Source organism: Dreissena polymorpha, chromosome 8, assembly GCF_020536995.1.
Source record: "Dreissena polymorpha isolate Duluth1 chromosome 8, UMN_Dpol_1.0, whole genome shotgun sequence".
NCBI lineage: Eukaryota > Metazoa > Mollusca > Bivalvia > Myida > Dreissenidae > Dreissena > Dreissena polymorpha.
This window is the reverse complement of record NC_068362.1, coordinates 104,254,538-104,272,090: the sequence shown is the minus strand read 5'-3', so window position 1 is coordinate 104,272,090 and position 17,553 is coordinate 104,254,538. Positions and strand designations below refer to the sequence as shown.

The 17,553-nt window shown below is 38.3% G+C and overlaps 1 long non-coding RNA gene across 1 annotated transcript; it reads right to left on the bottom strand.

Moving 5' to 3' along the window:
* Window positions 1-9,020: 9,020 nt before the first annotated feature.
* Window positions 9,021-9,900, bottom strand: LOC127842089 (uncharacterized). The gene is made up of 3 exons (XR_008031482.1): window positions 9,802-9,900; window positions 9,464-9,644; window positions 9,021-9,289 (listed from the first exon to the last, which is right to left on the bottom strand). It is a non-coding gene; the product is annotated as an uncharacterized LOC127842089 (long non-coding RNA).
* Window positions 9,901-17,553: the final 7,653 nt, after the last annotated feature.

Genomic DNA, 17,553 nt, shown 5'->3' with positions numbered 1-17,553 from the left:
TTAAAACCTCCTTTTTTGTTACATAATGATTAAGCATTCTGACAAATGACAAATTCAGTTATGTCAGTTAGAGGGTTGAAACAGCAACCAAACGGATCTCCTTACTCCCAACCCGAACCCCAGTTCAGCTCACAAGAACCCCGCAGGGTCCAATATTCAGGTGGTGCCACCTCCACATGAACCACCGCCGTTTTACCACGTTCAGAATTGGCCAGTGAGTCCAGCGACCCTGTCAGACAGGCTGCATGATAACCGTATATCTGCTGCATCCTGCACATTGCACGATGACCTCGAGCGGCAGGTCTGAACAGAAGAGACCACGGTGCAAAGAGGGCTACAATTGCAGCAAGCGGCAACATTTCCATGCGTCTCAGTCTGGTTGATCGAGCAGAAGAAGACGAAGAAGGAGGAGGAAGGAGGATTGAGGACGAAGACAAGAAGGAGAAGAGGAGAATAAGAAGAGATTATGTAAGTAAAACAAGTTTCATACGGTATAATTGAATGATCAGATTCTAAATGCTTATAAGCAGGAATGCTGAATAAGATATTCGAGTATCTGAATACTGGTCAAGTACCCGGTCGTGAGCCATTTCATCGAACTTTTCATTTCTATTTACGTTATTTGTCTCTTTTTCATAAATTCAATTTAATTGCCGCGTGTATAACATGTCGAGTAATATCTGCGTTTCATTGGCAGTCATGTGATTTTAATACGTAGTATTTCGTGCGATTATTTAACGGCTACAATTAAACACATAATGATATCATGATTTCCATCAATCTTAAAGCTACATACGTACATTCCTCAAAGGCTACGTAAATTCTTTAGATACTATTCCGGTTTTCTGTAACAACGTTCTAATTAAGGTTGATATCATCTTTTTTATTAATATGTGCATCCTTTATTTAGGAAAACAATTTAAATGCCTTGCTTAATTATGAAAATTGATACGAACATACAGATACACAGAAATGCCATGTTGAAATTTTCAATACACATCATAAAAAGCACATATTAAAATGAAACTACCAACACATTATTATTTAGTATGTTTTCACTGTGAATTATAATGTTTCAAGGAAAAGGTGTTTGTAATTTATTAACAGCATATTAGGGACCTTTGCTTTAATGTTGATACATCAATTGTACATTTATCTGAAAACATGGTTTACATGTAATATGTCAAATCATGATACCAACTTTCTTTGACTTTTGACACAAACACTGAAAGTATCAAAGTATGAAGACAAAACATACTTATGTCATATTTCGAGACTGTCAACGCGGCTTTAACTGTATAAATAAAGCGGGGAGAGATGGTGGGGGGGGGGGGCAAGTGATATTTTACAAACACATACACATAACTGTTCTCCCCTCCCCTTGTGCGTTTCTTGATGCATGCGTTTATCCTAATTTTATCAATTATTGTATATAAAATATTGAAAAACGATACTTAAATCGTTTCTTGTTTAAAGCAAGTTTTCGTCCCGATAGTTCATAATTGAAGACATTTAGACGTTCAGTATCTAACCTTTCAGTGATTTCTTCTCAAGACGTAACAGCCATTGTCATCTACCCTATATCGTGCGTTATAACAACATTCGTCTACGGTTGTATCAAAAAAGTAACATACCAATATAAACTATGATCATGACAATTACAACGTTTAAACTGGTATAGCATTACAGTTCAAATTAAAAATAAATTCAAGAGAGTAACAATTCCATTGAATTACTATTCAGTTATTCAATGCTTTCATATCAACTAGAGCACCAGAAATACACCTTTTTGATGAACGATTGCTTATAAAAACTATTAAAATCAACACCAAAATCTTCCACGAGAGAAGCCCATATTATTAACCGCGGACACATTGGGATGAAACAGTATCCCAATAAATATAAGATATACTGTATCCGATTTAAAGGCGTAAGTAGTTTGAACTGGAAGTCTCAGGTGCGAATGCACTTACACAGACTTCAATGAAACGGTAGTATGCTTATTTCCACAAGGTGTTTATTCTCATTTATTATGCCTACCTTGATTTGAAATATGTTTTATTTTTTAATTCATAACTAGTTATTCTATAATTACACATGAAAATGTATGTACATTGTTAGTTGGCAAGAAAAAAAATTCAAGCAGTTTTGTCAGTATTAATATCAATCACACATATACTCACAGGTAGATCAAGACGAAGGGAAGCAACTGCCGGCCTAACAGAAAAACAACAGATAATCAGTTGCCTCTCGTATCCAAACACCGAAAACGCAGTCGCGTCATCTACGTTAACAGACGTTAGTTGAAAGCCATAATGAAATATCAACCCATCTGGCACATATACTGCTTGGTCATTCTGGCTTTTAATGGATACAAATGCATCGGCAAACAAAAGCGTTGCAAAACGACCGACCGACGGGTACGCCATCACTACCGGTGACAATCACGTCCGAATGTCCGAGTACCACTGCGTCGACTGAGACAGCGTGTATGGTTGTGTATATTCACAAACAACAGTTTGAAACTATGTAAATGTGTGGAGCAATTTATTCACAACACGTGTGAGTTTTGATAAAATAAAAGATACTTAACCAATTAATAAAATACATCACATGATTTATCACACTCATTTAAATACAATGTATAAGGAGTTGGAAAGGTAATTTATCCGAAGCCATGCCTTCCGTACATTATCGGGTAACCTGTCGTCAAACAGGCGTCACACTTAGATGTAGCCGGAAATGACATCACCACGAAAATGTACGAATCTGCTTGACAGTGTACGATGTCGCGAGAAGTTTAAATTTCCGGAAAAAAGTCACGACACAAGTGTGCACGAGATCGCGTGAAACGTATATCGGAATTTGTTTATCAATCAGAAAAATCACGTAACACCCTCGCACCCGGGTAGAGACAGACATCGATGCATTGCAAAGTAATATTTTCAACAAATTGCAAAATGACATAAACAACAGCAAGAACAAACATTCAGCACAAACTTGTTCGTTGCTAAATCGTGATTGCTGAATAGCTTCTGTGAGAAATACAAAGGGATGTTCAGCGATAAACAGGAAGCTATCTATTTTTACTTGATCGTAAACTCGTAATCGTTAGGTGGACACCATACTATTAAAAAACATTATACGAAGTCAACATTCGGGAATATGTACACGCTAAAACTATTTCAAAATACAACTAAACCCTTCCTGTTCTCAGCTGAAGTCAAGTTCCTGATGCACGTTCTTATTTGCAGTTTCATCAAAATTACACTTCCCATTATGTCAAACTCTCTTTCTAATGAAAGCCCACTTTTGATTACAGGGTGCGTTAATTCAATTGTATTGCCAAGCAAAAAACGTTATATAAAAAGCCTCTATTGCAACCTGCATACATGTGTAGGTGAATCGCCAGCCAATGTACCGTTACTTGAATCAATTGAATTCGCGTGGAAACTCGTGCATTTTACACATACAGATATCGATCCACGGAGTGTGTTCACCCAATATTAAAGGCACTGTATCATGTATCTATTACTAGATTTTGAATCATTTTTTGACGGACGGGTTCTTTTGAAGCACACTAGATTCCATTATTCTGTTTAAGTATTTCTAAAATACGTTAAATCCAACAATGACGACGACGGGGACGATGATGACGATGATGATGATTATGACGATGACGACGATGATGACGATGATGACGATGATGATGATGATGATGATGATGATGATGATGATGATGATGATGATGATGATGATGATCATGATGATGATGATGATGATGATGTTGATGGTGGTGGTGTGTCCCATTAATACAGCACATCTCTAACCGTACAAAAGTTACCTAGCATCATCAGTGGTTCGAAAGGAAAGTATTGTGGAACCTACGCGGCAAACGTATGTGTATGAAAGAAAAATAAAAAACACAAATAATACAAAAAAACAACATAAAAGTTATTGGGCTGATGTTCTGCCGGTTAAAAACATTCGCTGCGCGGGTTTCACAATGCTTTCTTACATGCAGGTCAGGTTACCATGCACGGCAACTTCCGTTAAGTAAGAAATGTCACCTGTATGTGACACACGCCTCACTTATATGTGACACATAGCTGTGCTGTGAATATGTGACAGGGGTAGCGTATAATATGTGACATAACGCGTTTAATACACGTGGATTTGCTGTAATGATGTGACATATGATAGTGTTTGCTATCTATTAAAAACAAAAAAAAACAACATACGAGTTGCCATTTGTCAGTTTTATATTTTTTCGCTCAAGAACAAATGAATTATTTACATTATTTACAATTAAATCATAAATTAATGAAGTATATTATTATTATCTGAATATTATTTATTTTTGCAAACCTGTACATATTTTTGCGTGCTGACGTATAAGCAGCAGATATACATAGATTACACGGGTAGCTGGCACGAAATGCTTATACGAGGGTAGTTTTGATGCATCCAGGCATTGCCGTTCCCAGTCTGTTTAGCGGCTATCCGCTGTAAATTTAAATACAGACATAACAAGCCATGGACTGATAAATGGACAGCAAAACATCATATTTTAATTAAGACCTTTGTATATAATATAAAAGAGCTCTGCCAGTATATGCTCGTTCAATAAACCTTATATGATTAAAACAAAAGGGGAGACATTTGATTCATATACGGCATTTCAAAATGCCTATATACCTTTCTCGTATACCATTAAGAGTGTGATAGTCCTTTTAATGGCATAATTACTTTTTTGCTATCCCAATGCATAATAAAACAGATGGCAATCTAAGGGGATCAATTGCTGACAGTAATCCCATACTCTCATACTTTCTATGAAAAAAGTCTATTCATGTAAGTGACTAATTCTTACGAAAAATGTTTGGTCTATTTTTGTTAGTAATGTTCTATTCAATGATCCCACACGTGTTTGCGTACAACTCTTAATTCAAAGCTAACTAGTGACGTCTTTAAGTGTTAAAAAATATTTGAGTGATGTTCATTTTTATAATTTTCATTTTATACGATAGCTTTATTTCATTTGTGCACTTAGTAACATATTTTAACAAATAAAATCTACGCACAAACTATATAATTTACACAAACAACATAGCATTTAAAAGAATAAAGTATGCCAAAAGCGCTTGTCAGTTGTCACTTTAAACCTAAGAGTATGAAGTTAGAAGGAAACATGTTAATTCAAGCGCAAACTCATGTAGAAGAACGATAACTCTGTGAGCAAACCCGACGTTTCGGTAATCTCCGTGATCTCGGTGAGTATACAGAACTTTACCGCGACGACTTAAATAGGTTTCATAGGTAAGGGCTATTTGAAGACTATTGTGGGGTAAACGCTAACTAGAATCAGACACTTAGTTGATAATGTGTATCACGTGGAAATTATGTTTATTATACGGCGTTAACGAGGATGCAGGGTTTAAGACTCAGACGTAGTGTTGCGTAGGTTTGAGAACTATCTTTCACGGAAATGTAAACAAAGATTTTTTGCGTAGTGATTACAATACCACGATTTTCTGTTGAACCTCACTTTATAATACTTGTTTTAAACCATTTATTTTAAAATTCAGTACCAACAGGACCCCAAAACGGTGCAATTCATGGGCGTCGGAAGTGGCCAAGCCACTTTTGGGGCCACATCATTTTGAATCTAAGATTTCTGTGTAATTGCTTCAATGCAGCGGAAATCAATACACGAATTGTCCATAAAACGTGCCATCACCATAACAGTGATGTTATGGTCATCAGTGCGAGGTGTCAACACTTTCTAAACGACCCATAAAGGGTAATTGATAATAGAGTTTTAAAACAATACTATCAGCGGCTGTTCGGCTAGCGCTTAATATCTCCAACCAGCCTCCAACATTTCGATACATTTTATCCAATCAGCATTAGCCTTTGTATCGAAATGTATCGAGAATTGACCAACGGGAAACTGTGGTTTGTATCGAATATTGTATGACGTCACGCATGTACAACGATGGTTAGTGTCTGTCCGATCAGCGCAATCAAACGTATAAAGTACAAACAAAACGTTAATTCTTAAAGACTTTACGATTGCATAAAAGAACATTAAAAAACAAGTGTAAAGTACATACATTGCGACAAAGTACCCAGAGTTGATAACGTCGAAATTCTTCGAGACCAAATTACATAGATTGCGTATGATAATCTGTCAGCAACAAAAACAAGGAAAAGAACTGTTTTGGATAGTTTGTGATGACTATTTGTGATCTTCTTTGGAATAAATGGTAAGTTGACATTAAACAACGTAACCGTATTGAGTATTGGTTGGCACACTCGCTTCTCACATAGTCGACCCTGTATGGATCCCGTTCCAGGTGCATGCGAGTTAGGTTGGTGATAACCATACATGTGGGGTTACTCTGGTTTCCCCTCACAGCACAAAATTAGAAATATTCAGTTAATTGAACTAGCTGGAAAGTGCAGCTATCGGCGGTTAGCAATATATCGACCTTATTTTGATAAAATAAGTATAAGTTGTGAAATCAGCGAAATTTAAATTCCATTAATACTTGTTTATTCAAATGGATTCATAATATGTCATAATTGCTTTAATATCGGCATTTTTGACAACAAATGCGCCGCTTTTGTTTAATTGCGACAAATTGATAATATTTGTGCTTAAATGTAGTGAAACCAGCAGAGCGTGGAATGTTTTCTCATTTAGCGCCTCTATTGACTCTTGTTCTAGTGATGTCAGCTACAAATGCGACGAGCTGAATACCTACCTTCGTAAGGTCGTTTGACTACTGAATATATGTCTTTTATTTTGTTACAAAGTATAATATACAATTAAATGATAATATACGTCCCTGTGCACAGAAACACGCATTTTGGGTGCAAAAACTGTACTAGAAACGGCGTGAATGTCATGTTTTGTGTGTTCATCAATTCATATTTTATATAACGAATTAATGTATTATTACACTTGTTATTCCGTTACTTTGGCGCCGCGCAGCGCGAATGAAAATTAAACAAAAGAGAAAAACAGTGTATCAAATGACTATTTAAGTTTAAAGGCGATAAATAACAAAATAATTCCAGAAATATACATGAATACAATTTTTATGTATAAAACCGTATGTAATTGAGAATTTTTATTTTAAAAAAGTGTCTAAAAATTTCGCGGCCCCAATATCGGAATACTTCCGATGCCGTCATCTAGAAATCTGAGCAGTGGAGACAAGAAATTAAGGAGTGTAGACCCAGTTTAGTCATACTCGCTTGAGACGGTGGTATGTGCTTTTTACAAAAGACTTGATCACGCATCACTAATTCGAAAATTGATACAGCGACACAAAAATCAATTCGAACTACATTTTTACTATAAAGATTGCAATCAAAGGACAACAACATCTACTATTAGTTTCCATAGTAACTGTCTCTTGTTGTATCCCATCATAATTATGTGAGGCTTTGCTTGAATTTTGTTTATGTTGTGTGATCATTTTCCCAATTTAAAGTTTTTTTACCAGCAAATTTAAATTTGACATTGTTTGGGACAGTTTAATGGAGGAAGTTGTTATGTCAGAATCCCTTACTGAAACAAAATCAAAAACTGAGAACAGTGAAAATATATCAGACGCAATAGAAATAACAACCAAATATGTAAAAAAAATCATTGAAGCCGAAGATAACAAAAACACTATCCGGAAAACACTGGTAGATGTCAGTCGATTTCAAAAATATCTTGCGAAGAAAGGCGAAACGAAGGCAATCCACAATTTATCAGTCGACCATCTAGATGAATATCTTGCCGCATATCTGCTCTCCATTCGCAAGAATGATGGTGATGAATACGAGCCTCTCACATTGCGTAGCATCGTGGGAAGCATTGAGCGGAAACGTCAAAGAGCAAAGTACCCATACTCTATTTTGCGGAGCAGTGGTCCAGAATTTTCCCTCACACGCGACTGCCTGAAAGAAAAGCAGAAAAATCTATATAAAAAAAACAAGGAAAAGGTAAATTTAATCACTGTTTCTACAATGAATATGGCATTAAATTTGTGAATAATACAGCATTATTAAATTAATCATTATATTAAATTTATCTACTTTTTTTTTTTCTTGATTTCATTTCGATTTTCAATGTTTTCTACTTACTATTTTTATTCAAAAAATGAAAGCAACAATTTCTGATAATGATTGTTATTATTGTTTTACTGGTAATATCTAAGTCTTAAAGAGTCTCAATTATGTGTAAAATGTGCAGACAATTATTATATATATCAGGGCCTTTTTTCTTTCTGTGAGAATGGCCGTTTTTTTACAATTTTGGGATATTCACGACTCAAATTTTCACAAATTCAAGAAGTTCGCGACTCAAATTTTCACAATTTCAAGAAGTTTGCGACTCAAATTTTCACATTTTTAAAAAGTTCGCTACTCATTTTTTCACAATTTTGAACAGTTCGCGACTCATTTTTTCACAAAATGGGTTGGCCAAGGCCGCTACACAAAAACAAGAAAAACAAGTCCTCTATAATATTATTTTTTTAGGAAATAATCCTAGAGCGGCTGCCGCATTATCTGACGAAGAAATACAAAAACTCTACACAGACAACATTTTGGGTGCAACAACGCCAAAATCACTCCTGAATACCATTTCGTTGAACAACTCCCTGCATTTCGGCCTACGAGGAACCCATGAGCAGTGGGAGCTAGTCAAAACGGCCCCAGGTCAAAACGTCCCCTAGTCAAAACTAGTAAAAACGGCCCCACTTTGGTCAAAACGTCCCCAAAGTCAGTTTTAAAGTTGGTCAAAACGGCCCCAATGTGTAACAAAGAACTTATATTGTATTTGACGATATACATGTTACATAATCAAACATAATAATTAACAAGAAAGAGATATATGAGTAAGAAAATGAGTAATATATATGTTTATCATAATGAGTTAATTATCTTTTAATCATCGAGTTTCCAATAGGTGTCAAACTTAATAATTGAATAGAAAGAACAAAAATAACATATATGAGTAATTTTGGTGTTTTTATCAATCAGTTTTCCAATAGTTGACAATTGCTAAACATGTATGAAAAACGTAAATCTAAATCGATATCTGAATTGATATCGATACCGATACATAAATAACATATCATAACACATGTATTTTATCGACAAAGATCGGCAATGTTCATCATCCTAATTCACAGGATTTTCTTCTGATCTCTTGGTTACCACCGTCTTGTAGAAGGTACTGCATCTCTTGAGAAGCCCACTCGTTGACAGCGTCCCGGCTCTGCACCTGAAATAAGAGTTAGAAATTAAAACCATGAAACATTTCTTTGAACCATTATTGAACGAAATGCATGTAGTTACAAAAATATACTAGTTCTTGTTAACGAACGGAATGTCGCTAAATGAAATACTGTTATATGTGTAAAAAACGAACAATTGTATTTTGATATTTTATACTTACTCTTCCCAAGCAGCATACAACTGAACTGACCGACTGGCTTTCCGCTGGATCTTCTGAATCTGCTGCTCATTGACCAGCGCAATCATGTTATCCAGCTCCATCACCTCTTCATGTATGGTTCTTATGAGTGTGTACAAGGGTGGAGCGCAGCCAATCCGACGATTCAGACGTCTGTGCCAACCTAAAAATATAAAACAGTTCATGAGAGTATGAACATAATGTGTCATTACTCAATAATAATGATAATAATAATAATAATAATAATAATAATAATAATAATAATAATATGTTAATAATAATAACTATTATCGGCGATCGTATAGTTATTGCAAATGTACTTGAAAGAAACGTAATTCAATCCAGGTTCGACCTATTTATTTTTACGTTAAAGCAAAAATAAACAACAACAATAGTAGTGAAGTCTATAATGACGTTACAGTTCGCGCAGCGACGTCATGCGACGTCGCGCCAAATTACGACCTTCTCGGGGCCGCGCAAAGAAAACAAAGTGAATACTTACATAATATTAACATAACATAAACACTATTTTATAATACATGTCAATGTTGATTAGAAATTACACCACACTATTCAATGTCTATCGTATTACACTATTTTCACTGAGTATTGTTTGTCAACTCGCTCACTTCGAGTGGATATAGTTTTGTTATAGGTCTATTTGTGGACAGACCATTGCTTGTGCGCACACGTGCAGCGCGAATAAGTTCATCATTTCCGGTCAACACGTCAGTCACTACAGCTATTTTCCAATCACATCTCGATGTCTCGTCATGTATCTGGACGACATCACCGACCCGAATCGTCTGGGCGTTGGTTCCGGATACACGATGTCGCTCACGAAGGGCTGTCAGGTACTCTTTCTTCCAGCGATCCCAGAACTGCTGGATGATGTGCGCTCTCTTCTTAGCCATATCGTGTATAGTGGCATGGCTCGCTGGTGTCCATAGTCCATCAGTGACGCAAGAAGCCTCACCATGCGAAAGTGACGTAATGCGACGACCGTAAAGTAGATGTGCAGGCGTCAAAGGAACCGGATCATCGATTGCGGAAGACGTGTGTGACAAAGGACGATCATTAATGACAGCCTCGATTTCCGTAATGATCGTCTGTAATAACTCGAGGTTAATGTAGGCACGTCCGAGTATCTTCTTTAGGGTTGTCTTAGTAAGTCCAATAAGACGCTCCCACCACCCACCGTACCAAGGAGCTCTCTGGGGAATGAATCGCCATTCGACTCCTAGGTTGCTCAGTGTGTCTTGAACTGAGGTTGAATATCTTAGATTCATAAGCTCTCTAGAAGCTGCGATGAATGTTGTGGCGTTGTCAGAAATCATAATTTTAGGCAAAGACTTCCGACTTGTAAATCTTCTAAACGCTTGAAGAAATGATTCTGTTGACAGACTGGTAACAACTTCTAGGTGTACAGCCCTCGTTGCAGCACATGTAAACAGACATATGTAGGCCTTCATGTCACTTCCGGTAGTCTGTTTAATGTGAAGAGCGCCAGTGAAATCCACTCCTGTTACTGTAAATGGCGCAGAATCTTGAACTCTTGCCTTCGGTAATGGGGGTGGGTCTGGGGCCACATATGGTCTCCCGGAAACGCGGCGGCATGTGACGCACTGGCGAAGGGTGGCTTGTACGCATTGACGGATCGCGGGAACCCAGAACTTCTGTCGTAAATGGGTTACTGTAGCATTCACTCCTGCATGAAGATGGCGGGTGTGTGTTTCCTGGATAATGAGTCGAGTGAGCACGTGCTTCTTAGGCAACAGGAACGGAAATTTGGCGTCTTCGTCAACTGGCGCATTGTGTATTCTCCCTCGACATCGAAGAATCCCACGATCATCCAGAAATAAACTGAGTTGTTTTACTAGTGGTAATTTACTTTGTCCGGAATGTAAGCTAGTAATTTCATTTCGAAACTCCATTTCTTGACAATGCTTAATCAATAGGGTTTCAGCCTTGTATACATTCTGTACTGACAAACCACTGCATGCGTTCTGTTCAAGTTCTCGTCTACATCTTGCTACGAACTTCAGTACAAATGCTGTTACACGAAGTAACTTTTTGTATGAACTGTATCTCGTTATGTCAATCACATTCAAAATATTTGAGTTCAAGATTTCACTTCTTTGTTGCGTTGGCATAGGCTCGTTCATTACTGTGTTAACATGCGAATTGCTGGGAATCCATGTCGGCCAACGACCTCTGTCATTAAGCCATCGAGGACCTTCTTGCCACAACCTGTTGTGTAAAAGGTTTTCAGAACATATCCCGCGTTTCAAGAGGTCAGCAGGGTTGTCTTTCGTAGGGCAATATCTCCATTCATAAAATTTAGTCAGTTGTTTAATTTCACACACTCGATTTGCGACAAATCGTTTCAGCACCTTTGTACTTGATAACCATTGAAGAACAATTTGGCTATCAGACCAGTACGTTATCTTGTCCGCCATAATTGCCTGCTGAATATGTGCAGCTAACCTTGCCCCTACTAAGGCAGCCATTAGTTCCAATTGTGGTAATGTCAACGATTTCAGCGGTGCAACCCGGTTTTTCGCCATCACTAGGCATGTACCTGTCCCATTCGATACGTATGTTGCCGCACCATATGACTTCATGCTAGCGTCAACGAACACATGAAGCTCTTTTGGTGACTTCGTTTCTTTGCCATCATTCGTGCTGGATAGGAACTGGCGTTTGACTGTCATCTCCGTTGCTGTGTTGAGATCAGCAGCAATGTTGGACCACGATGTTTGAATAGCAGATGGCAGAGGCGTATCCCAATCATAGTTTCCTTTCCAAATATCCTGCAGCATAATCTTAGCCCTCACTGTAACAGGACTGAGTAGGCCAAGAGGATCGTAGATCTGAGACGAAAACTTCAGTATCATTCTTTTTGTGATCTCAGGTACTTCTGGAATGTTCCTTATGACAAACTGCATTGTATCACTTTCCGTCTTCCACCGTAGACCGAGAACCTTGGTGACGTCTTCTTCATCTAGGACGTTTTCCCGTAAAGCTACTTTCTGAAGTGCTTCGCTGTTTGACGACCACGATCTAAGGTTCATGCCAGCTTTTGACATCAACGTTCTAGATTCATGAAAATACTTCAACACTTCCATTTCAGACTCAAAACTCGAAATGACGTTATCGACGTAAAGATCACGCTCAATCACGTTTACAGCGTTACAGTCTTTGTTCTGGCGTAGGTGCTTTAAAAGTGTGGCGTTAAAAATGAAAGGTGAACAGGTCGCGCCGAACAACACAGCTTTGAAGCGATACACTACGACTTTATACTGTGTATCGTAAGGATCTTCGAACCAAAGAAATATGGTCATGTCTCGGTCATTTTCGTGGAGGCCGACGTGCAGAAATGCCTTTTCTATATCTGTAGTAACGGCATACTTTTGCATTCGAAATCGTACAAGCAGCGTTGTCAAGTCATTCAGTTGAGGCGGGGTTGACTCCAAGCAATCATTTAGGCTAGGGTGACTTGCAGACTTTCGGCAGCTACAGTCATAGACTACACGAACAGGGGTTGTAGATGAGTCTTTCCGTACTGGATGGTGTGGAATGTAGTGGACTGTTTGAGACGGTGACTCCTTATCGACACAAACTTTCTCTATAAAACCACGTCTTTCCTGTTCCTTGATAACTTCATGATACTGTTGAAGCATTTCTGGTTCACGACGGAGTCTATGAATAGTGCCCATTGTCCGCTTTAGGGCAATTTCAAAGTTCGTGGGTAATGGTGCGTGGTCTTGTTTCCATGGTAATTTGACTTCATAACGTCCGTCACGAAATGCAATACACTTGTCTTGGTACTCTTGTATGTAGGCTAGCTCTTTCTGGTCCTGACCATCTGACGTGACACCCATGCTTTCAAGTTTCCAAAATCGCTCAAGTATTGAGTCGTTCGGCGGGCGGGTTGCGATCACGTTCATCATGTGACTCTTGCCTGTGGTTTTTGATGTAGTCCCCGTATGAACAGGACCCGACAGTAGGTAGCCTAGCTTTGACTTCACAGCTGTAGGACCGTTCCCGCGAATAACAGTGTCTTCAACCAAGTCCCAGTAGTGGTCTGCGCCAATAAGAACGGCAATGTCTAGCATTGAATCGACTGAGACTTGTTGGGCTAATTTCAACCGTCGGAGATAGGGAAATGTTGCTGCAACTGACACGAGGCTTGTGTCAATGGGTTTCGCTATTGTTGGAACAACCAGGACGCTCAATGGGATCATTGCGTTGTCGTCTGTTTTCACGTAAATTGTACTGCGCTCAACGTGTTGGACTCTCGTTGTGATTCCACCGAATGACGCAATGTTCAACATTTCAATACCATCAACCGGAAGTTGTAGTTGGTCTGCCAGCTGCTGCGTAATAAAAGACTTCTGAGAGCCCTCGTCGAAGAGGATAGCTGCATCGACGGCCGTCTCCTTGATACCAACAGTAGCAATTGCCGTCTTTAGAAGAACACCAGAGTGTGGGTATTTCATAGAAGAGTGGAAAACAGTAGCTTCCGGTCTCAAAGACGATGTTTCCGGTGTGCTTTCATGTCTAGTTTTGTCATTGCTGCTGGCGTTGCAGATACTCCTGTGGTGTTTCCGGTGACACTGCTGACAACGACCACGCGATATGCAAAGTGAAACTTGATGCTTACCTAGACAATTGTAACACAGCTTGTCCTTTTTGACTACGCTTATTCGCTCGGAAGGGCTGCAATATTTCGAACATTCTGTGGGTTTGTGTTTCTCGTGACTGAATGGACAAGAAAATGTTTGTTTCTTCACATTCAAGGATTCGCTCTTGTCGAATTTAGCCTTCTTAGCGTGGTTCGTCCCTGCGTAGAATGACGCAGTTTTCATGAACTGGGCGACTTCCGGATACGATGCACTTCCGGCTTCCATGATGTCGAGCTCTCTGTAGATAGCGCGGCGGAGGTCACACAGCTTCCAGTTAGTATCTCCTCGTTCTCGGGCCAGGTTTCGCTTAATGTCTGCCGGTAGCTTCTCTAATATAACCGGAACAAGCAGATCGCCATACGTGTCCTGCTGTTGGCCGATGGATTCCAAGTTCCGGATGTGTGTCTCCATTTTGTCATAAAAACTTCGAACACTCTGCAGGTTGTAGAGAGGAGCCGGTAATTGAAGCAGTGCCTGCATAATTGCGTGGGTGATTTTGTGCTGCTGTCCATATCGTTCTTTCAGCAGTTCAATAGCCCGTTTGTAATTAGCGTTTGTCAAAGCGAAACCATCAATAGTTCTAGACGCGTCGCATTCCAACAGAGATTTCAGGTAGCTAAACTTCTGAATGTCCGATAGATTTGTATTTAAATGCACAGTTGTTTCAAACGAGTCCCAAAATGTAAAATATCACCATTAAATGTAGGCAGAGAGAGTTTCGGAAGTCGGTGGTTCTGTGAAGAGTTGGAAACATACGAAATATCACTTAGCGTTTGGCTGTTGTTCTGTAGGTTTAGTTGTGCATGTTTCTCATTGATGGGTTCCGCGGAGTGGGCGCTTGGTGTGTGAACCGAAAGTTCGGATCGCGGCATTGTAACGACACTTGAAGATTGGAGGCCGCCCTCTTTCTCACTTCTTACCGTGCGCAACATGCGAAGTTTGATGTCGATTTCCAACATGTACGCGTCGGTGGCTAATATTTCCTCTTCAATGCCTTCTGTATCCAAATATGTCCTCGTTGAGCAACGAAACTTGCGTGATTTTCTTCTCCAGAGCGTCAAGTGTGGCAATAAATTCCATAAGCGATAGCGTATAGGCGTCTGCCAGAGTGTCCAAATATCGCTGAATAACCCGTTTATTGCCATCTCGGAGCGTTTGTAGTTTTTGCAAATTCATTCTCGTATTCTTTTATCTCACGGCACCAATGTCGGCGATCGTATAGTTATTGCAAATGTACTTGAAAGAAACGTAATTCAATCCAGGTTCGACCTATTTATTTGTACGTTAAAGCAACAATAAACAACAACAATAGTAGTGACGTCTATAATGACGTTACAGTTCGCGCAGCGACGTCATGCGACGTCGCGCCAAATTACGACAACTATAATAAGTAAAATAAAGTAAAAAATTAAATTACCTTCCACGTCATTGTTGGTTCGCACGGTGTGTCCATATACGGACCAGGACTCGACAGGCCACACCGTTGAGCTTATCCATGTGTTGTACATGTACTCCACCAAAGGGGTGATGTGCCGCGCCGTGTTCAGTCCGCTCATCATGTCGAATGTCGGGCGTATGTGCTCCGCTGGGAGTAGCGGCAGGCAGAGCAACTGTCGAATGAACGAGTAGGTGCCGGTCTCGCTCATGTACTCAGTAGTTAGCCCTAGGATTAAATTTAATAAAATAAAAAAGTGTACAAAACAAGACATAAATGAACAATTCGTAATCGTAACAATTTGAACCAAACAACACAAATTATTTCATAATGATAAACACTGAAATTACCCATATTAAGTGATAATTAAAATAGAATGAAATGATAACCTGAATATGTCTGAACACGGTCTGGCCCCATTGAAAAGCACAGCCTTTCATTCGGACCCCTCGAAACACTTCTCGACACGCTTTCCAATCGATGACTTCAAGGAGGGACCGGATTGCCTAAAATCTTGGAAATTATAGTAATGTCAGAAATCCATTAATCATTTTTTTTCCAACATAAAGTCATTTTAAAATTTATTTTGTTACATTTGTAAATTTGTAAATATTAAAATAACTATTCTTATCGCCTTCTTATTTAGTTTTACGGGTTATTTACTTACAACGAGAACACTCTCACAGTCCTTCGCACGTTTCGTGTTGAGGAACAATGCTATTTTTAGAAAGATTCATACGCGATAAACGAATGCAGCGGGTCCAGGGCGTAGCGATTATTTTTCATTATTTCTTGAAAAACATGATGAGTGGTGTTAGTGGTATGATTAACAGAAAACAGGTTACTGCCTGATTGTTATTTTATTTCAAGCCTCGCCTGATATATTACAAAACGATCAGGCAGTAACCTGTTATTCTCTGTATAGCTAGCGGGGACTACGATATAGGTAAAATGGCATGTAAGAATTAGATCGCTCTTATACGGATACAAATTGTAATAGCCTGCCAGTTGGCATTGTCCAAATTGAGAATTGTCCGAATTATAATAGAATACTTTGCATTTAAGTGATTAATTACTTACAATTGGTGAATGTTATCATACCTTCTATGATTTGATATGTTGTTGCAATGATTTTGATGCCATCATATGTGAATGAACTTTAACCTTCTCAAACAACGAATACGCTAATATGTCATTTTGCAACGTAAACCACGAGCATTTTACAGAGACACATGTACAAATCAATGCTTAATGGTATGGAACATTTGACATTTGAAAATAATGAAATTCTTTTGTAATTTAATGTGTATTAAAGTGTTTGGATTTTTTCTTTGCTGTTCATTGTTTAAAGTGTGCTCGTTGTTTATAATCATTATAGTTATGATAATACTAATAATTATTTGTGAGATTATTTAATATCGTTATTCTTGTTATTAACATTGTTAGTGTTTTTTTAATTGTCATACTATTGTTTTTATTTATATTATTATTATAATTATTATTAATATTAATATGATTTATTACTATTATTATTTTTATTATTATTATTATTATTATTATTATTATTATTATTATTATTATTATTATTATTATTATTATTATTATTATTATATAATCGCTATATGAAGACGCACTTCTTGAAATATGCCATGGGACGTAACCAAGAAGATACCACATTTGTGTTGTACGATGGTCACAAGAGTCTCCATCGAACTCATTGAATGGGCAAAATAGAACAGAATACTACTATTTGTTCTACCACCTCACTGTTCCCATATTGTACAGCCCATGGATGTCGGTTGTTTCGGTCCATTCCAAAAGAAATACAACCAGGAATGTTTAACATACTCCAGACAGCACCACTTATGTGTGACCCTGTACGATGTTTGCAAATTGGCGTGCAAAGCATACACTGTAGCTCTGTCGCCTGTAAACTTGCAAGCATCGTT